This window comes from Lissotriton vulgaris, chromosome 12, assembly GCF_964263255.1.
Source record: "Lissotriton vulgaris chromosome 12, aLisVul1.2, whole genome shotgun sequence".
Lineage (NCBI taxonomy): Eukaryota > Metazoa > Chordata > Amphibia > Caudata > Salamandridae > Lissotriton > Lissotriton vulgaris.
In genome coordinates, this window is record NC_141700.1 from 77,358,273 (window position 1) to 77,379,314 (window position 21,042).

The window sequence follows — 21,042 nt, forward strand, 5'->3', positions numbered from 1 at the left end:
CCATTTCAGTCCAGACCGGGACATCAAATGTTAGATCTGGTGGAAGGGTGACCTTTGCCCTATGGTAAAGGTGATCTGGAATGAAAGGTAGGGCAGGACTGGCTGGCGCGTGCTTTGTGTACAAGGCTGACTGCTTACAACTTGATTCTTCGTTTCATTGGCAGCCAGTGGAGTGATTTTATGGCTAGTGTCGTGATTGGAAGCTTTCAAGCAAAAAATGAGTCGAGCAGCAAAGATCTGTACTCTTTGTTGGTTACTTATGATTAAGGCTCCCTGTCTTCCGTTTTTATGGATATTTACAGATAAATAGAGGCAGAAAACAATGTGTTTTCTGTCTGCATTTATTTTTGAAAGTAGATAAATACAGAAAATTGTGCTCCTTTTAAGTGACTCTCCATGCTGTGTTTGATGAAATATAGGCCAGCAGCTGAGCAGATGGACAGCATGGGAAATAAATAAAAAAACAGGATGAAATGTATTTAAATAACCGCATAAGTCAACATACATTTTTGGTATAATGCTACTATTTACCAATGAATGTATTGTTATGTAATATTTGACAGCTTAAATAGCTAAAACACAACAGAAATCAAAGTATGAGTGTGCGTCCATCAGTTAAATAAATATGGAAATGTACAATTTTTCAACGTCATATATACACAAAACACAAAATAAATATGGATAAATACGGATAAAATGGCCAAAAAATAAATATGGATAAATACAGACAGAAATGTAAAAAAAAAAGAAAATACCATAAAACCGGGAGCCCTACTCATGATTGTAGTTTAGAGATCCCCTAAACTCCTGTTCATGGCCTTTTCCATAACAAGTAGTGTATGTATAAGGGGGTTTACCCAAACATAGTCACTGGGACCTGGGTTCGATAAGTACTAGGAGGAAGGGGTCCCAGTGTGAACATAGAGCAATATACACAATTCAAAGAATTAATCGTCAAAACAACGAATTGATCCACAATGTTTTAATTCACAAAGGGATGAAGTATAATAAATATACACAACAAATTATCAAGCGTATTGGCGGTTATACAGTGCCCCGAGGAGGAAGGGAGGAAGTGATCAAGTGAGGATGTGGTGGTGACAGGTATGAAGTGACAGTAAAATCAATCAATCGAGCAAAACAGTATTGGCAGTATTATACACAACCAAAAAAAGCCAAAGTGTTTGGCAAATTACATCAGATAAACATACTTCACAGAATACAATTAATGTTAAGATGGTGGCGTGAAGTTGACACAAGGAGAGTAGTTGTCGACGTTTCGACCCTCTTATCAATGCAGGGAATAGTTGAACCCTTGCTGCGGGGTTTTCATCCGGACCACCTTGTGTCTTCGTACGGAGCCTCCCGATTTACTCGGCAGTAATAGTATCGTGGATTCATTTCCCGCGTTTCCGAAGTTGGACTAAATACGGCTCGGTAACGGATACGCGTTAACACTGTCTACACTGACGACGCGGTCCATCAACTGGCTACGTCACAATCAACTATCAATTTGATAACTCTTGCCAATAGACACATCCTAGAGGAATATCACTGTCTACAGAACTTTGTCAATCTAGTTCCAACTCGACTAATCTCAGGTTACCTGCCCCCCCCTTTGGTCCTGATGAAGACCCCGCAGCAAGGGTTCAACTATTCCCTGCATTGATAAGAGGGTCGAAACGTCGACAACTACTCTCCTTGTGTCAACTTCACGCCACCATTTTAGCATTAATTGTATTCTGTGAAGTATGTTTATCTGATGTAATTTGGCAAACACTTTGGCTTTTTTTGGTTGTGTATCATACTGCCAATACTGTTTTGCTCGATTTATTGATTTTACTGTCACTTCATACCTGTCACCACCACATCCTCGCTTGATCACTTCCTCCCTTCCTCCTCGGGGCACTGTATAACCGCCAATACGCTTGATAATTTGTTGTGTATATTTATTATACTTCATCCCTTTGTGAATTAAAACATTGTGGATCAATTCGTTGTTTTGACGATTAATTCTGTGAATTGTGTATATTGCTTTATGTTCATACTGGGACCCCTTCCTCTTAGTACTTTTCCATAACAAGGGCGAGTCAGTCTTGAGTTTCTTTCGATAAACAAGCAATGCAACTTTCTTCATTTCAATACCGTTCCCCTTTGAGTCGCATGCACCTGTCTTCGGCTTGTATGGTGATCACGTCTGCTCTGTTGTATTGCTTGACTTACACAGTTCTAAGCCTTTTTACACGAGCTTCTGCTGGGTTGGCTGTTCGGCCCAGCATGATTGCGCTCTGTAATGTTATACTTGGTATTTTAGTAACACCATCATCAGTCTGTCATCTGTTAATAATGAATCCTCAAAGCTAAGCAAACTCTTATTCCTCTGCAAGCTTTGTAATGTTTCCCGGCGCTTGGAACAGTACATATGCCTATCACATGTGTTTTATTTAGGTTACATGACTTCAAAAAATGCTTTTGAGGATTCTTTCGATTTTTTCAGCAGCATATGGCATTCAGGACAGGCTTCCCCCTTGAGAGAGAAAGAAATGTGGGGGCTGCTGTGAGGTGCTGAATGGAAATGGATCTCCTGGCTGGTTGGGTATTCTCGGTTATTACAACCTGGAAGGCATTTCTTTTAGCGCAAACCAACAGCATTTCAGAAAACTCATGAGTGTTGTGGCCGACGTACAGAGCTCCACTCCGCGCTGCTATCTGCCACGTTTTGTGGCATTTGGAATCGCAAATGAACTATGCACTTCTCCTGATTCGTGGGTCTGAATATGTGATGACATCCATCTTGGGCAGTGCAAAAGTGATATGGAATTGCTTGAATCCATCTGAACAACACAATTTACATCTCTGGTGCAAATTTTGCCAAACGCTGGGTGCTTGATGTGGTACGGAATCCATATGTTTTAAGCCCCTCTGTGCAATTGCAGGTAATGACCAACCATTTGCTTATCAGCTTTGGCGCTACCTCTTAGGGTATATATGAGTCAGAAGACGCTGCTCGGCCATGTCCTCTCCGACCGGGGGCACAAGGAACTCCAATTATGCTGCTCATTGTGCCTGTTGTTTGGATGGAGGTGGCTTATACTTTGAATTCCTTTGGTATTCAGCTGTTAGTCAAAGCCTCAGATGAGGCTGTTGTGATGAACAGTCGGACGGACGTCTCTGATACTGCCCCTGATGGAGAACCAAGATTGCATCTCTTTAAAGCTAAGCTGCTGACCTTGTGAGCTCTCCTTCGGTATCCAGTGAGTGCTTCTAGGTCTGGTGCTTAGCTTCACCAATGACCAACAATGTAAATGTAAATGTAAATTGATACTTGTATAGCGCACTACTCACCCGCAAGGGTCTCAAGGCGCTTGTACGAATACCGCTGTGGAACCCATCCTGGCTTTCCCTCTGAGGCGTCCACTCCTGTGCACCCCCAAGGTGGAGGCCAGGCATCCTTAGCGTTGGGGGGGCCGTTGTGGAGATTAAGCAAGCTATTGCCCAGAGTTGCAGAGTGGGACTCCATGATTGGAATAGGCACCGAGGCGAGAATTATCAGGTCAGTGGAATTTTGAGCTCAAGACCCGCAGAGGCGGGGAATTGAACCCTGGTCCCGGGCTAGACCTCTGCATCAGGGTCTGCCGCTCTAACCATTGAGCCACACTTCTCGCAAAACACCATCCAGCTTGGAACGATACCCGGGCCCCATCCCTGTGCACCGTTTCATCTATTCCATACACTGGTCAAGGACATAAGCTGCTGATCCTCCAAGGAGGTACCGCCAGAGTGTGTTGATTTCATGTTGGCCACTGTGCAACTAACACTGGTACAAAAGCCTTGTTTTGGTTTTCTTTCAGGACGTGATTAGTGACGAGGCGCAATGAAGGCAGGATATAGTTCCATAAGACAGACGCCACCTCTAAGAAGGCTCAGCCACCATTCCTTGTCTATGGCAGCAAGGCATGAAGAGCTGCTGTTGCCCACTGCAACTTTAAGAGCACCCGGGGGTAATAAAGAACTAGATTGAGATTGCTAGAGTACGCCCTGTCCACTCATAAGGGAACACCTGGACTCTGTGCACACTATACCTTCTTTTGGTGTAGTATATACAGAGCCAGCTTCCAACAGTCCCTCAGACTCCTACCCACTGCTTGAGTAAAGGAGGTTCTCTGGGAAAAGGGGATGGGAAGAGATACAGCGGACAGTTGTTCACTGTAGCACTAGACAAGGGTTGGTTACCTAAGGGAACAGATATACGCTGATTACTTCAGATACTGTAGAAGATGAGAATTTGATATACACACACAAAGTATCTTGTCACTAACCTTAATGTTACCTGAATTTTCTTGGCTGCCTGCACTCTGGTGCAACACATATTTGTTGTCCGGTAATTCTGTTTTAAAAGAAAAATACATTTGATTAGAACAAAAGGAAAGAATGAACCAAGTGTTGCCATTACACATTAACAACTTTCCCCTCTTGCCAACTTTTGCCTTTTTTTCATGAAAGTCTTATTTATAAGACCAACAAAAATATAGTTCAGTGTCTTGACAGGCCTTCAAAAATAACCATGCGGGACATTAAACCCATCCCAGGTTGCAGTCAGTTTCAAACAAATAATGGCATGCTTTAAAATAACCTCCAAAGCAAAGGATATGCTCCGGAATTGCTTCCATCTGAATCTGATTGAAGTCTTCAAACTTCGACCTTTGTGAACTCTTCAAACAAGCAGCAGAAAACTCACGAATCCAAAGGTAACCTTTGTGAACTCCATATTAACTAGGCAAAATGAAAAGGTTTAATCCAAAGGAAATAATAAACCCTGTTCTGTTCAAAATCTTCTTATTTGGCCTTTTCAAACTCTTCAAATAAAGCAGCTGAAATGAATCACTGGATGGATTGTTTGGGTAGTGTTAGGTAGCCGTTTCTTTCCCTTGTGGAGCTGGGCAGGAGACCGCAGGAGTGCTTGCAGGCTGGAACCGGACTCTCGTTGTTGACCTACATTCCCCAGAGTCCTTAGCGCTTGGAGAACGCGCTGAAAAGTACGTTATCCGCCCGCTGAAGGATGCCCGATGTCCCTGCAAGGGACCCCCTGGGAGGGCAAACCCCGTAGTAGGGCGCAGGAAACCGAGGCCAGCCCTGGGGTGGGAGGGGGCGGGGAGGCGGGGTCACGCTAGGCAGGCCACTCCCCCCCCATCCTCTGGGGGGTTATAGGTGAGCTCCTCCCCCTCGGCGGCCTCTTTGCTGCTGCCCCCTCCACCTTCGCGGTCGCAAGGCTGCCTTGCCAGCCTTAGGCCCGTTAGCCCCTCCTAGGCCCCTTTCCCTCACCCCTCGACTCGGACGCAGGCCCGCGATTTCAGCTCCACAGTGGGTAAGGGATTAACAGGCCTCCCCCCCGGGCCCCGTCCTCGGGATTATCCGAGTTGACAGGGCTCCGTGGTTTTACCACGGGGGAGCCCAGTGATCTTTTCTGGTGGCGTGCGGGGTCTACGATGTGTTGTGCGGGCGGAGGGAGCGGTAGCGATGAATGGCGCCGACGGGGCCAGGGTGTATTTGAAGCGGCGGGGTACGTCATGTGGGCACGCTGCCATGATGGAGAGGCAGTGATTAATGGCGCAATTTCATCTCCCTCGTCGATCACCGTAGGGAACGAGGAAGCGCTGGCATTCTTCACCCCCCGCACCCCCGGGCCCCGTCCTTGGGCAAATCCCAAGTTACACAAGGCCTTGTGGTCGGAGACCACGGGGGGTGGAGTTGTCTGGGGAGAGGCATGTGGCATTGAGATATAAGCCGAGCCCCGGGGGGGCTGTCGTGTGTCTGTGGGGAAGTGCGGAGAAAGCTTTGGCGAGCTATACAGAGCGCATCCTTTCGTTCATTAGATCGGAGATGCAGCTGTAGAGCGCAGGCTTCGCACATACGTTGCCCCGAGTCTATTCCCGGTAATTCCAGTTTTATATCCTTGTTCGGTTGGCTGAGCTGTGATCCTTGTTCGTAAAGTGATGGATCGTTTATATGCCCGATTTGCGAAAATTGGCTGAGCAGTGAGTGGACCGGTCTGGCGCCCTGGGGCATCCGGGCGCGCCGACTTCAAAGGTGGGGAGCCGGGTTCCAGCCGGCGGGAGGTCGAAGGCCGAAGTCGCTTTAGCGGAAGATTAGGTTAGGGCACGTCTCCGCCCCCCCCCCCCCCCCCTCCCCACACATCAGCGGCGGCTATCCCGCTGACGGAAGGTCCGCACAACCACCCTCCTCCACTGTGGCGACATTCTTGCTTTCGCTGAGGGACACTGTTTGGCACGCCGTGTCTTTTATGTAGATCCTCAGAGCTCCTAGTTTCTCTGGCATTTGATAGGAAAGCAGGCAGCGCTATCAGAAGGATGCCGACGGTGAAGGCGCGGTGAGCCTTCCATATCCGAGGTCTACCACAACAGGCTATTCCCGTTCAGCAGAGACAGCAGCTATCTATTCCATTAGGTGAGAGGAGCTGGGAACTTCCTAGAAGTGGGCGCACACATGTAATCTCGGTGTGACCCGTTTTCAGGCTACTCGCAAATCTGCCTCCTCCTTCTACTCTCACCCTCATTTGCTTGTTGTGCACTGCGTGGTGCGTGCAGTAGTCAGGCGGCCAGCCCAAGTCATGTTTTACAGCATGCCTTACGTTGGCTGTATGCTCAAGGTGTGCAACTGAAAAGAGATCTGCTAAGGGCTCGTCAACGCCACACAATTGAGATTCTGATGCATTTAAGTTGTTGTTTCGGAACACTACATCAAGGAACTGGTTTGCTCACAAGCTATACTACATGGGATTGCATTGTGGGATTCGTACAAACTCTTTGCTACTTCATGACATGCCATACACATTCATGGTTCATTGTGTATTTCCTATGTGTTAGGGTAGCGCCGTGTAAATGAAGTACAATTTTGGACTCCCCAACACCCCACGCGGTGCCGGCTACCCCGCTCCTGACCCAGCCAGGGGGTCTTCGACTGTGCCAGCATAGACTCTGCTTGGCTCTGCCAGTACCCTGCTCGCGAGGGCCACGTGGTCACTAGGCCTTTTCGGCGTCGGTCCAGACCGCGGGGGCCATCTTTGGGCGGCCCCTCCCACATCTCCCAGGCGAACATAGGAACCGGTCCAGGCTCCCCCGCACTTGACCGCATCCTGGGGAGAGTAGGTAAACACAGAGCTGACAGGATTTGTGCGTGTGGTCACCAATCCCGTTATTAGCTCGTTTACCAAAATGTGAATATTGTGCTTGACCGATTCAAAAGTAGAATTAAGTCAGGCATGAGCGCAGTGTTTGGTGTAAAGTCGTACGTTCTTGCTTTTGTTTGCGTTGTCTAGTCACGGTGCGCCGGCCCCAGATTGCTCCGAGGTGGCAATTGCGTGTGCCACCCCACCCCCCCCAAAGCAGGAGGGCTGGCCCAGGGTCTCCTCGAGGGTCAAGGCACCATGGGGTTGACGGGAGATACATCAGCCAATAGTGCACATAGGAGGCATGGATTTTCTCGAGTCTGGTAGCCTAGGGATAGAGCGCTGACTCTCACCCTCAAGGAAGTGTTCGATTCCCGGTGCCCCTCCACCCTCGTCTAAGGGGTAGGATATATGAGGCTATTAGATGGCCCTGTCTGTACTTCACACCATCCTCGGGCCAGTGTCCCTGCTTCTCCAAGTGCAGCGCCCAACTGGGTCAGTCTGACACGTGGAATCCGGCAACCTTGCAGGGATCCATCATGGAGAGCAGCATGAATGAGTGCCAGACACAGAAAAGGGCAGACAGCGAGCGCTGCACATCCCAGGCCTCCCGGATGTGCCACAGGATGTTGTGAGGGGCAGCGCAGAACAGTCAAACACCGGGTTGGGCTGTGTCCTGGTAGACATGCCGTCACACTTGTGCGTTGGTTTATATCACCAATTGATTTCGTAGCCATCTTTAATTCAGAATTCTGGGGGCCCCCGTACAGCGGTAAGCAATTGAACATTTGGGCGACTGTCGTTGTTTTAATTTGCGTGTAGGAAGTAACGATCAACATTTGTGCATTCTCAAAGTGTTGGTTAGACCCACACTAACTGTATTAGCGCGAATGCAGAGGTCGACTATGTATGATTGTAACGAATCAAAAAGCGTATTACGTTGATGTTGCAGCCATCAGAGGTCGCCAATTTGAAACAAACTGTCTTGTGTTTTGGGGACGGGGGCATTATGTGCAGCATGAAATAGTTAGGATACAGAGCAATCCGGAAAGCAAGTCATTGGTATGCGCTAGAATCATAGATAATGGCTTATTTCATTCTACAGATTAGTAATTTACATTCCTCTAAGCATTGTTTTTAGCTACGGCTGAGTCAGATCATGAGGTGCCACTTTTAATAAGCATTGTTTTTAGCTACGGCTGAGTCAGATCATGAGGTGCCACTTCAATGGCCTTCTGTATTACGATTAGGACCTCGGTTATCAGTGCATTCTAAAATTGTGGGCCCTGCTAAACTATAGCTCAGTGGTTGCAATGACGAGTGGCGTGATAAAGTTCACATCCTCTGGATTTCTCCCTTACATTTCTGTAATTGTGACGTATGTGTTTAGTTCCTCAGTGAGACTGCGATCTAGCTTTGGTCTCACTCGAGTGAAATACATTTGTGCCCATTATCCTTTGCGTTACTGCTTGTTTACGAGGCAGAAACCTTGTGGTAGACATAACATCTTAATGAAAGAGCCCGGAGTTTCGAACGCTATGCCTCTCACTCCAGCAGCTTTTGGAAACTTACCCCGTCCTTTGTTCTCACAGCAGTTGACCCATCGGTTGCAATGCTTTAAATTAAATTCTGTTTAAATATTGCTAGCCATTTGTTGTGGTGGCTCGTTTTAACAACTGCAATGTAGATTAAACACGATCTACTGCATGGGCAGGAGCAGGATTCGATCAGTAAATCTGACATAGGGTGAATAAGCGCGACTAACAATAAAAAGCTAGGCCCTGACGTTTTCGGGACTGCTAGGTGGTAAACTGCCCAAAGGTATTTTGCAACGGCATCTTGCGGTTTTACAGCAAGGTGGTTTACCTCCTTTATAAGGCCAACCCGTTGGGTTTTTTTTCCCAAATAAACATGTCATGCCCTGCGTTGACGGCTAATGAGGAAAATAGGTGCACTCGCAGTCCTGATTAATAACGGGGAGTGCAGCCTCAGGTGCCAGAACTCACAAACCAAGAACTCGAATGGTCCAATATTGCGCCACTTAGGGGAAATGTTGAGATAGGTATCGCCACTTGCCTCTGCAATTTAAGGGTGTCAAGGTAGACAATGATCCATAATTTAAGTCACATCTCTTTTCGTCCGTGAAGGGTGTCAGCCCTGAGACTGACTGCTCTAGCGGTTCGGATTAATTCATTAGTGAGATAGCAAAGTGGAATTCTGGCAGGGACACCTTGGCTTTCCATCCTCATGAGGTCAAACATATACCATGGAACCAAGTAACACTGGCAGCGGTTAGTACCATCTGTGGGCCGCTGAAATTTGATCGGCCAACTTAAAGGTGCGGAATGGGGTCATTCATTACTATTCTGGAATAATAACGGTTACATTGAAGACAAAGGAGTGGTTGAGAGTGATAATGCCTTAAACAGACCGTTTATCCAAATCCCGGTGTTTGCTTTTCTGTTTCTCTCCTTTTAAAGTAAAACCTTTCTACTCTCTGTGGGTGGATATTTCTAATAGCTTTATAGTTCTTTTGCATCAGACTACACTGTTTATTACAGGCCCCTCCCCGCATTTTAACGTTTAAGATAAAGGTGCTCTGTATGTGTAGTAGTGCTAGCAGTATTACAGAAGGTGTGGCACGGGCGCCTGTAGGCCCTTATGTAATATCAGTGTCTGAATAAAACATTGGTTAGGCGGGAACAGTAACGATTTGTTTAATCCCAGTTAGTGTAATTACTTGGACCTTATTCCAATCCATAATTTGCCTGCTGTCCCACTTCAAACACGCCCCAGCAGTATTCATATCAGAGTTAGTCCTACTCCCGTAGGACCAGTCCTGTTCGAAGTGAGGGGTAACATTCTCTCTGGATAGGAACACAAGTAAATATAGACCGGTTTCTGCGACGGGATATTGGCACCTCTGAGGATGAGGAATATGTTGCAAGTAACACCTATCCCCAAAGAAGCACTTGTAGTCCTAATGCTTAGCTAACTCGAAGGTTGGAGCTTACTGCATACCTAGTATTTCAGGTTTATCTTGTATCCAAGAGCCTACATTTTAGGTTGTTATTAAGTACATGGACTTTTAAATCTAGCTGTCCCCTCAGTACCTGGAATTACAACACAATATAGGAGTTAAAAACTTGGAATGTGGAAAGCTTAAGATGTGCATAGAAGGGGGGAGAAACTGAAATTGTTGGCAGCAAATGCAACATTCCACGAAAATTAGAAGCAAAGCCATGTCTACAACTAACCACAAGATAACAGACTTGCATCGCCCTGGCGTTAGTGCTCCTATAGTATTAGTTGGTCAAAGTCTAGTAATAAAATACTAGATTTTAAAATATTAGAAATAATCTTTTAGCTGAAGAAAACATTATACATGCATAAACAATAATGTGCAGTCCAAATTGCCATGCCGTAGCACGATTTTATACCGGTGTTGTACTTCCGATGACTTATTGGCAGGGAGATTTGAGCCAAGGACAATGTAGAAGTTGGGACATATTTAGCAGCGGTTCTGAGATCTCAAGTGAGATATTCAAATGTCCCGTAGACATACCCTAGGAAAAACAAATAAATAAATTGGGTATGTTAAAGTCTCAGATGGTTCAGGAGACTTCAAGACTACTGGACCTTCCAGCTGTTTCAGTACGCATACGTACTCGCACAGGGTAAGGGCTCTAGGGACATAGCCTCCCTCCCCCCCCAATGCTCGGCAATGCAGAACTCAGAATGATGTCACACTTTCTTAGATAGCGCGGACCGCAGCAAAAGCGTCCTAGATTGTAGAGGGCGGGTAAAGCCAGCTGGATTAACACATGTAATCCTTTTAATACCAAATAAAAGGACACCACCCAGGATATATATAAAATATAGATGCATTAATTTTATCACTACCCCCCCCGGAACTAGTTATGAGGCCGGAGGCACAAGCACATATCTATACACTTAGTTAGTATACCAATGGGCGGGTAGGCCCTGGGGGCCAAGCAAACCATATAGTAAGAAAGTGGTATACGTACAAAGCCACGAAGTAAGGGAAGGCCTAGGGAAAGGCTGGGGCCACACTGAGCCAACAATAGCTAAGAAGTAGGAGGAGTAGCCTTTACAGATTATGGTGCCCCCGGGTGTCCCTGTCTCAACAATTTGAGAAGTCTGGCACTTACTTTATACTGCAACACTGCCAGTAGGAAGGACAGCCACCTGCTCAGTTCCAAGGGTAGCAAGGCAATATACATAAAGTACATCACAGGTAAAGTGGCATGTACAGGCGCCAAGAATCAATTTAATTTTCCATAGGGATTTAGCGGTCCCCAGAATGTATCCAGGTGACGTGAATTGCGACCCGTTACAAAGCCGTCCGGGACGGTTAGGCTGTCCTTGGTTATAGGCTTTTTAGTTACGAAGATTAGTATTTCTTATTCCTTACATGCAAAACGCAATTGGCACAGGGAGGCTACAACAACATCCATGGAATCTTCATTCGTTGCATATCTCATTCGTTCCATAAAAAACTCAATTAGTAGAGGGAGAATATAACACCTATGCAGTGCATCGCATAGTATTTGATATTTAAAGACAACACAATGCCATTTCATGACAGCACAGCCCTGGCCTGCATAGGAGGAGCATAAGAAGAGGTAAAACAATGTTCTTGTCTTTAGTTCCCTGCTATGGTAACTGGGACCAGGGCTTGCCTTTATTAAGGCCCCGGCCGGCCCTCCCTACCATAAGGCTAGTCGTAGCCTCGTGCTTGCCACAGCCCGGGTGCTTGTTACATAGTTCTGGTGGGAATTAGTAATCGGAGTGGTTATAAGCAAAGAATTAATAAACTAACAATGTACTGAAAAGGGCAGTGTTGAAAGCTAGAACATCTAAAAATAGATGCCAGCACGAGGGTTCTCATCTATTAGTTCAAGAAACTTGCCCTCACGGAGGAGCATTAGCAAGATTTACAAGTATTGTCTCTCAGCTGGCGTTCATCCCACTCACCGGAGCCTCGCAATGACAACACCCATACTGCCAAGATAATTTTAGAACACGTGCATGTAACAAACAACAAGCGAGTAACCATAGGTAAAGAAATACATCTGCCCCTGCAAACACAGTGAGCATGGATTGAGTGACCTCTGGTGGTCAGAGATAACCCCCAGACCGACTTGGCACAGGGCAGTATCACAAGGGGCATTGGAAGTCACTCGCAGGCGAGTCAACGCAGCAATGCGGAAATTCAGCGAACAAAGAGGGGTAGATTTCATTAGGCATGGCTTGCTGCACGCCAATCCACTGGGTGCTGGGAATCTGATGGGGTGCACCTGTCCAAAGTGGGCATGGCGATCTTCCTATTAGACCTAGGGGAAGCGCTAGAAACAGCGGGGTGTAGATAGGGTAGGACTAAGGCTAGGTAGTGGGGGCCCTGGGCGCAGCGGGTGCCACGCCCAAGGCTGTGGAAAAGTGGCAAGGCGACCCCCATGCAGGACAGGCGCAGGAACAGGACCTGAAGCCCCAGTGCAAATGCACAGCTATGAGTCATATATAAGCCGAGGGGCCCTTCTCGGGGACTTGGTTCAACGGCACCCCGTTAGTCCTTAGGGCGGTTGTAAGCCTGAACAACCGGGGGTTTGCTAATAATGCCCCGCTTGGATGGGCAAGGTGTGAGTTGACTCTCCCTTGTCTGGAGGGTGGGGCAGGTGGACGATAGGTCCACCGGTGGGAGGCTGGTGCCTCCCAGGATCGACACCTGGCCAGGGCCATTGTGTCCGCATCATTGGCTCAACTTCAGGCGCCCCGTCACGAGGGGTGGCGGGGCTTAGGGAGGTCGCCTGTCAGTTAACCCGCTCCGTTATTTGTATCACAAATAAACCTGCAACTTCTTCTCCCAAATTACTTGTCTGTGTATTATTTGGGCGGTGAAAGTTGTGGGAGGGGGGGCGAGGTGTACCGATGCAACTACTATGAAGGATGCCCGATGTCCCTGCAAGGGACCCCCTGGGAGGGCAAACCCCGTAGTAGGGCGCAGGAAACCGAGGCCAGCCCTGGGGTGGGAGGGGGCGGGGAGGCGGGGTCACGCTAGGCAGGCCACTCCCCCCCCATCCTCTGGGGGGTTATAGGTGAGCTCCTCCCCCTCGGCGGCCTCTTTGCTGCTGCCCCCTCCACCTTCGCGGTCGCAAGGCTGCCTTGCTAGCCTTAGGCCCGTTAGCCCCTCCTAGGCCCCTTTCCCTCACCCCTCGACTCGGACGCAGGCCCGTGATTTCAGCTCCCCTCCCTACCGCTCACCCGCTGAAAGGGGGGAAGTGGTGAGGGGGGTTTATTAATATTGTTTGTTTCTTTCAGGTTGCAGGAGGTGTTACAGGGCGATCCCCCATGCAGGACAGGCGCAGGAACAGGACCTGAAGCCCCAGTGCAAATGCACAGCTATGAGTCATATATAAGCCGAGGGGCCCTTCTCGGGGACTTGGTTCAACGGCACCCCGTTAGTCCTTAGGGCGGTTGTAAGCCTGAACAACCGGGGGTTTGCTAATAATGCCCCGCTTGGATGGGCAAGGTGTGAGTTGACTCTCCCTTGTCTGGAGGGTGGGGCAGGTGGACGATAGGTCCACCGGTGGGAGGCTGGTGCCTCCCAGGATCGACACCTGGCCAGGGCCATTGTGTCCGCATCATTGGCTCAACTTCAGGCGCCCCGTCACGAGGGGTGGCGGGGCTTAGGGAGGTCGCCTGTCAGTTAACCCGCTCCGTTATTTGTATCACAAATAAACCTGCAACTTCTTCTCCCAAATTACTTGTCTGTGTATTATTTGGGCGGTGAAAGTTGTGGGAGGGGGGGCGAGGTGTACCGATGCAACTACTATGTGCCTGTAGCCGTTTCTTTCCCTTGTGGAGCTGGGCAGGAGACCGCAGGAGTGCTTGCAGGCTGGGACCCTGACTCTCGTTGTTGGCCTACCTCCCCCAGAGTCCTTAGCGCTTGGAGAACGCGCTGAAAAGTACGTTATCCGCCCGCTGTGCCTGTAGCCGTTTCTTTCCCTTGTGGAGCTGGGCAGGAGACCGCAGGAGTGCTTGCAGGCTGGGACCCTGACTCTCGTTGTTGGCCTACCTCCCCCAGAGTCCTTAGCGCTTGGAGAACGCGCTGAAAAGTACGTTATCCGCCCGCTGTGCCTGTAGCCGTTTCTTTCCCTTGTGGAGCTGGGCAGGAGACCGCAGGAGTGCTTGCAGGCTGGGGCCCGGACTCTTGTTGTTGGCCTACCTCCCCCAGAGTCCTTAGCGCTTGGAGAACGCGCTGAAAAGTACGTTATCCGCCCGCTGTGCCTGTAGCCGTTTCTTTCCCTTGTGGAGCTGGGCAGGAGACCGCAGGAGTGCTTGCAGGCTGGGACCCGGACTCTCGTTGTTGGCCTACCTCCCCCAGAGTCCTTAGCGCTTGGAGAACGCGCTGAAAAGTACGTTATCCGCCCGCTGTGCCTGTAGCCGTTTCTTTCACTTGTGGAGCTGGGCAGGAGACCGCAGGAGTGCTTGCAGGCTGGGACCCGGACTCTCGTTGTTGGCCTACCTCCCCCAGAGTCCTTAGCGCTCGGAGAACGCGCTGAAAAGTACGTTATCCGCCCGCTGTGCCTGTAGCCGTTTCTTTCCCTTGTGGAGCTGGGCAGGAGACCGCAGGAGTGCTTGCAGGCTGGGACCCGGACTCTCGTTGTTGGCCTACCTCCCCCAGAGTCCTTAGCGCTTGGAGAACGCGCTGAAAAGTACGTTATCCGCCCGCTGTGCCTGTAGCCGTTTCTTTCCCTTGTGGAGCTGGGCAGGAGACCGCAGGAGTGCTTGCAGGCTGGGACCCGGACTCTCGTTGTTGGCCTACCTCCCCCAGAGTCCTTAGCGCTTGGAGAACGCGCTGAAAAGTACGTTATCCGCCCGCTGTGCCTGTAGCCGTTTCTTTCCCTTGTGGAGCTGGGCAGGAGACCGCAGGAGTGCTTGCAGGCTGGGGCCCGGACTCTCGTTGTTGGCCTACCTCCCCCAGAGTCCTTAGCGCTTGGAGAACACACTGAAAAGGACGTTGTCAGCCCGCGGCGCAGGATGCACGTGGGGAGGCGCTTGGGCCAAGGGCGGGCCCGTGCACGCCCATCTGAACCCGGGCTGGGCCACCCCTTATTTGGCCAGCAGGTACTCTTTAATTTTATTCTGTGATACTTGTATATGCTCATAGGGAATCGAAGGGCGTTCGTGGAGAAACCGGGAGGAGGGAGTGTTGCAACTCTTGACACTTTTTTAGTCAGAGCGGCGAGCTTCCTCTCACACGAGATAAAACTGACTGAGAGGCGCCTGTCGATGGAGCCAATCCTCTTTGCAAACAGATCTCTCATTGGAACCAACGAGCCTGCCTCCAGTTTCCCGAGGCTCATTGTTTTATCGGGTGATGATATCCCTCCTGGGCATCGGGCCACGCCAACTAACATATGTGCCCGACCACCTCTATTTTAGGGGACATGGGAGATGTGCCCAGTATTAGTGTGGCAAGTGATTCGCCACCAAAGCTGCGGAGGGGTCGTGGTCCTGCTAAGTCCAAACAACTAAAAACGGTGAGCGGGAACAAACAGAGGGTATACTAAGCCAAGACATCTGCCCCCGATATTCAGATTGCCCCACTGCCATTATGTATAGGCACCCGGACTTGAGACTTGGTTTTGGATGACGCTTTCTGGGCTCAAGTCACTAAAGTAATGTCTTCTCTCCTGGATCCAATTCTTCTTAAATTGTTAAAGATTGAAGAGAGTTTATTGGGCATGGAGCGTCATAATGCTGCACCATCTGTATTGACGCAGCCCCTGACTAACTCACCCGCGGTCAATAACCAGACTGTCATTGGTGTTGATGGGACCAAGTCTGTCCAATCTTTTTCCTCCCTCCCATCCCTCTCGTTGGAAAGGGAAGACTCAGCGGTTTTAGTGCAACACCAAACTGTTAACCAACCGATGGTATAAAGACCAGCATTGAAAGCTAATAGAAATATGGCTCCTAAACTACGGTGGATGCCTCGAGGACCTGGGGAACCGGGAGAGGCTACGCGATCTGCCAGCGTGGAACCTAACCCTGTGGACAGGGCAGAAATGAGTCTTCATCACCGGCTTTATCTTCCTCCGGAGGCTTCTCCCTTAGTGCTTGTACTTGCCAGTGTTCCGCCCCTGCAGGATAACCGACAGGAATCAACTATCCAGCTAATGGACAAATGCATGCACTGGTTAATGAACCAGTCAATGGACTAGGGCATGGGAAAGATTTATTTAGCCAAGAAAATTATTATGGTCAGGAGGGTGAAACATGTGGGAAACAGATTGAACTCATTTACTGGGGATTGTGTAGTGATAAACTTTAACAATACGTATACTGCTGGGTTACTCTTGAGCAAATTTGACCGTTTTAAGGCAAGGAATACCCAGATAATGCCATTATCACTAGATTACTTTTATAAACGGGTCCCAACATTAGAGTGCGAACACAGGGGCTGGTTAAGGATAGGTGACCCTATCCTGCGACAATCAGAAAACTTAACTTTAGCACCTGTAGTTAGCCTTTACAACAGATTTGCCCCTCTCTCTGATTTGGAAGCGTGTGATTGACAACCAAACTGTATCCCTATTCGCCCCCCAATAGTGGTTCCCAGTGAAATTATTTTACAAAAAGGGAAAGCAAATATGTTATCGCTAGCAACTTGGAATGTGGCTGGAATTACCTCAAAAATAGGTAAGGAAGAATGGCATAACTATTGGCAAATGATAGACATTGTTTGTTTCCAAGTCACGTGGTCTAAGGAACCAGTTTTTTTCCCGGGTTACTGTACCATCCATACTCCTGCAGTCCCTTAAATGTCCGGAAGAGCTAAAGGAGGTCTTTTAACCCTAGACTCTAATACACTAGCAGCACAAGTAAAATAGGTGGGCTTCAGGAATAACTGCTTTCAAATTCTCCAATTAGACTGCTTACCTGTTGGAGAGTGTTTATTTATCAATTTTTATAATAATGAATTCGGAGCAATTATGAAAAGTGTATTGGAGGTCTTGAATGAGGAGCTACGTCTAATTTATCTGGCTAAGCAGAAGGGGAGGCCTAGCCTAATTTGGGTGGGAGACTTTAATACCCACCCGTGTAAGTATGATAATGACATTGTGTGTGAAATAAATGATCCGGAGGGTAATCCCCTTTCACACTTTGTACATAATACTTACGGAGATACACTCAATAGGCTGCTTTTTACTAGGGACCTGACTGGAATTAATAGAGGGAAAACAGGCCAGATAACGCCAACTTTTAGGAGGAACAATTCTGAGTCAATAATTGATTTTATCCTAGTCTCAACACAGAATAGAGTGGATCATGTTAGTAATACATTCACTCCTTATAGTGACCATGCCCTCCTACTCATTCATGTAAGTGCCCCTCAAAAAGTTAAGGGACCCCATTTGAAAATCAATAATATCACTCTTGTGAGGAAAAATGGATATCAAATGAGGTGGGCCAACTGAGTCGTGGATATAATATCCCAAGTGAAAGGAGATATCCTACACTGTTTGCAGAAGGTGCCCCCCTCCTCTTCTACTTCTCTATTTTACAACCCTTATAGCAAATTTAAAAATTGCACTTACCTGTCAAAAACCAGCAACTGATGTACCATCCGGCCGTTGGTTCAACTCAGTTTAATCAGTAGGAAAGAGAGCACTCAATTGTGCATTAAAATCACAGCCAAGAGATCCTGTACTGATAAGAACGGTCCGGAAATATTACAGGCAGGCAAGGAACCTCCGCGAAAAGGAGTTAAAGGAAAAGGCGTGGGATGACCTCGAATATGCAGCTAGCTCCAAGAGTAGTAAGGAGTTTTGGAAGGTCATAAATGCACCGTATTTTAAAAATGTGACTGATCTGTCTCTAGATACTCATGTAGAGGAAGAACTATGGGTAGGACACTTTGAAAGTATTTTTGCATGTCAACCTAATGAGCCCCCTTACACAGATTTTTCGCTGTCTCCCCAAGGTACCCTGACTTTTACTATTGAAGAGGTGAGGGAAGCATTGGAAATGTGTGCTCAAGGGAAGGCCCTGGGGCCTGACCGGGTCCCATTAGATATTTTTCAGGACAATTATGACCTGCGGGCACCCCTTTTAACAAATGTTTTTATTAGTACAGTGGTAGAGGGTCCCCCGCCACCATGGAACCATAGTGTAATAGTTACTATTTTTAAAAAGGGAGATAGGGGTAGCCCGAAAAACTATAGACCAATTTCCCTTTTGGATTCAACTGCCAAACTTATGGGTCGGTTGTTGCTATCTAGATTGGAGGATTGGGCCCAGGAACGCAATATTTTAATGTTGGCGCAACATGGTCTTCAAAAAGGCAGGGGGACGGTGGATCAAGGCTTGAATCTTTCTCTTTGTATAGATAAATATACAAAGGCGAAAAATGGGAAAATCTATATGGCATTCATGGACCTCTCAGCAGCGTTTGACTGTGTGTCCCATTCAAAACTGTGGTCCATGATGGAAGGAATAGGAATTGATCCCCTGATCCCCCGCTTTATTCATCAGCTGTACTCCAATGCCTCTGCTTATGTGCACGCTCATTTAAAATAGAAAAGGGCATCAGACAGGGCTGCGTCTTCGCCCGTTTCTTTTTTCCATCTATACTAACGGGGTGGAGGCGGCCCTGTCTGAACTATCTTTAGATGTTCCCAAATTTGAAAACAACCCACTCCCCATACTGGCATATGCCAATGACACGATTTTGATCGCGAGGACTGGGGTAGCCCTCTAAAAACTGCTATCTTCCTATGCCTCATTTATGGCTTCACCCGATCTTATAGTGAACGAGTCAAAACCGTTTATCATTATAGCAGGAGCTCCAAGAGGCACAAAGGCTCCATATTTTCATCTGGCCTCCAAGAAAATCGAGGTGGTTGACTCTTTTCCTTATCTGGGGATTTTGTTTGATAGTAAACAGTCATGGAATAACTTGGTTGCAACCAGAGCCCTGGGCATGGAAAGGGGCCATCAAGCTATTAAAGGCTTTGCTAAAAAAATTAGAAACCAGCCCACTGGAAATGATTAAGACCATATACCAAGCAAAGCCAAAGGCAGCTGCGACCTATGCGTCGGGAGTTTGGGGAATAGCCAAAATAGTTCAGCTTCAGAAAGCGGAAGATGCCTTTTTTAAGTCTAGGGCCTCATTACCTCCCTCTACCTCTAATTATATTCTACATCTTGAACTGGGCCTCCCTTACCTGTGTGATTCTATCAGGTTAGCACCCATCCTTTTGTGGATTTCAATCTGGCGTAGGGATACCGTTGATTTAACGGAACGTATAATAAGGGACTGTCTGAGGCTTGAGGGTTACAGCAGAATTGGTTGGCTTAGTTAAGTACAGGCTGAACTAAAAGCAATTTGGCAGGGAGAATTATTTAGGAACCCCTTCTTATGTACTAAGGTATCCAAACCGGTAATAATTGATCTATTTATACAAAAGGCCGCTGCTGAACGTTGGGAAAAGAACAGGTGTTCACAGTCGTTTATAGTTTATAATGGACTCCCTCCCAGACTGGGGGAAGGCTACTTTTATCTTAACCATGTCACAGTGGCTCAGCATAGGTTTATCCTGTTTCGATTCTGCTTGAACCTAATCCCACTAATGCTGAGGTTTCCAGAAAAAAAGGTTCAGGCTTTCAGAACTAGGCCTGTGCCCATGTGACAATCATTCCCCCCCCAGTGTGATTTACACTTGTTGTTCTTCTGCCCATTTTACTGTAGCAAGAGAAAAGTTCCTTCTCCCAATTTTAAGGTTTCAAAATTTCTCTCAATGCAAAGTTGCATTGTATTTTTTAAAAGCCTTGCCTAACCCTTGCATTTTTTTGTGGTAGCATCTTTTTTTATAGGCTTGTTGAAGAAACTGTTAAAAAAACACTTTAAATGTATGTTTGGTATTTATGTAAATGGTTTTATCACAAAATTTGTTATGAGATTGTACTTTTATGATCTGTGTATTAATGGTTCGAATAAAGATTCAAATGGAAATGGGTAATGTTGTGTTCTTGTTCCCCAAGAGCCTTTATACGTAACACTTCACTACGCTGGCAAAGACTAGACCACAGTTCCAAAAAGAACTTTAATATGTTACTTGAAACTGCAGTAGTTGAGCGCTACAATTCCTTTTCATTCCAATTTGTCTACTTCTCCAAATGTTACCCTGAGCTGGTATTTAAGAGTTAGTTTCTTGCTGGAAAGTTTCATTACCATAAATTATCTTATCTAAAATGTTAATGTTAAGTGGCATTTGTATAGCGCATAATCACCAACAGTCTCTTAGCGCTTATGGGCGAATTACAAACCCATACCCGCAGTTACTTATCACCAGACAACTCTTCGTAAAAGTTATCAAAACATAATTTCTTTAAAGGACCAATGCAGAACCTTCATTCTAGACAAGTGTTCCCTATAGATTAACAATTAACATCCCATTAAACACACACTAACATCACCTTTGGAATGTAAAGCAAGATCCTATTGCACATTAATGAGTTTGGTCTGGGAAAGATCGAATCAGTGTTTGAATCCCTCACCCAAAGTTTATGATGCGACATTTCAAGAAATAAACTCTTACCCCGCCCCATAATGTTGATAAATCAGACCGGACCATCTCCCATAACATCACTGATTCCTGATTCTCTCCAGCTTACTTTGGAATTACCCTAACTACTCCCTCGTCTAGAAGCAAAAAATTGTACTTCTGGAATTTCCTAATCCTGAAACACAAAATTGGGAAGAAGGCGTTCTCCATAAGGCTTGAGACTTTGGAACTCTCTTCCCTTTTCGATCAGGAAAGCACTCA

General features: G+C 47.3%; 1 protein-coding gene across 1 annotated transcript in view; it reads left to right on the forward strand.

The window, feature by feature from the left end:
• Nucleotides 1-21,042, forward strand: part of ADAMTS10 (ADAM metallopeptidase with thrombospondin type 1 motif 10) — a 278,682-nt gene that overhangs the window by 234,809 nt on the left and 22,831 nt on the right. The window lies entirely within an intron of this gene.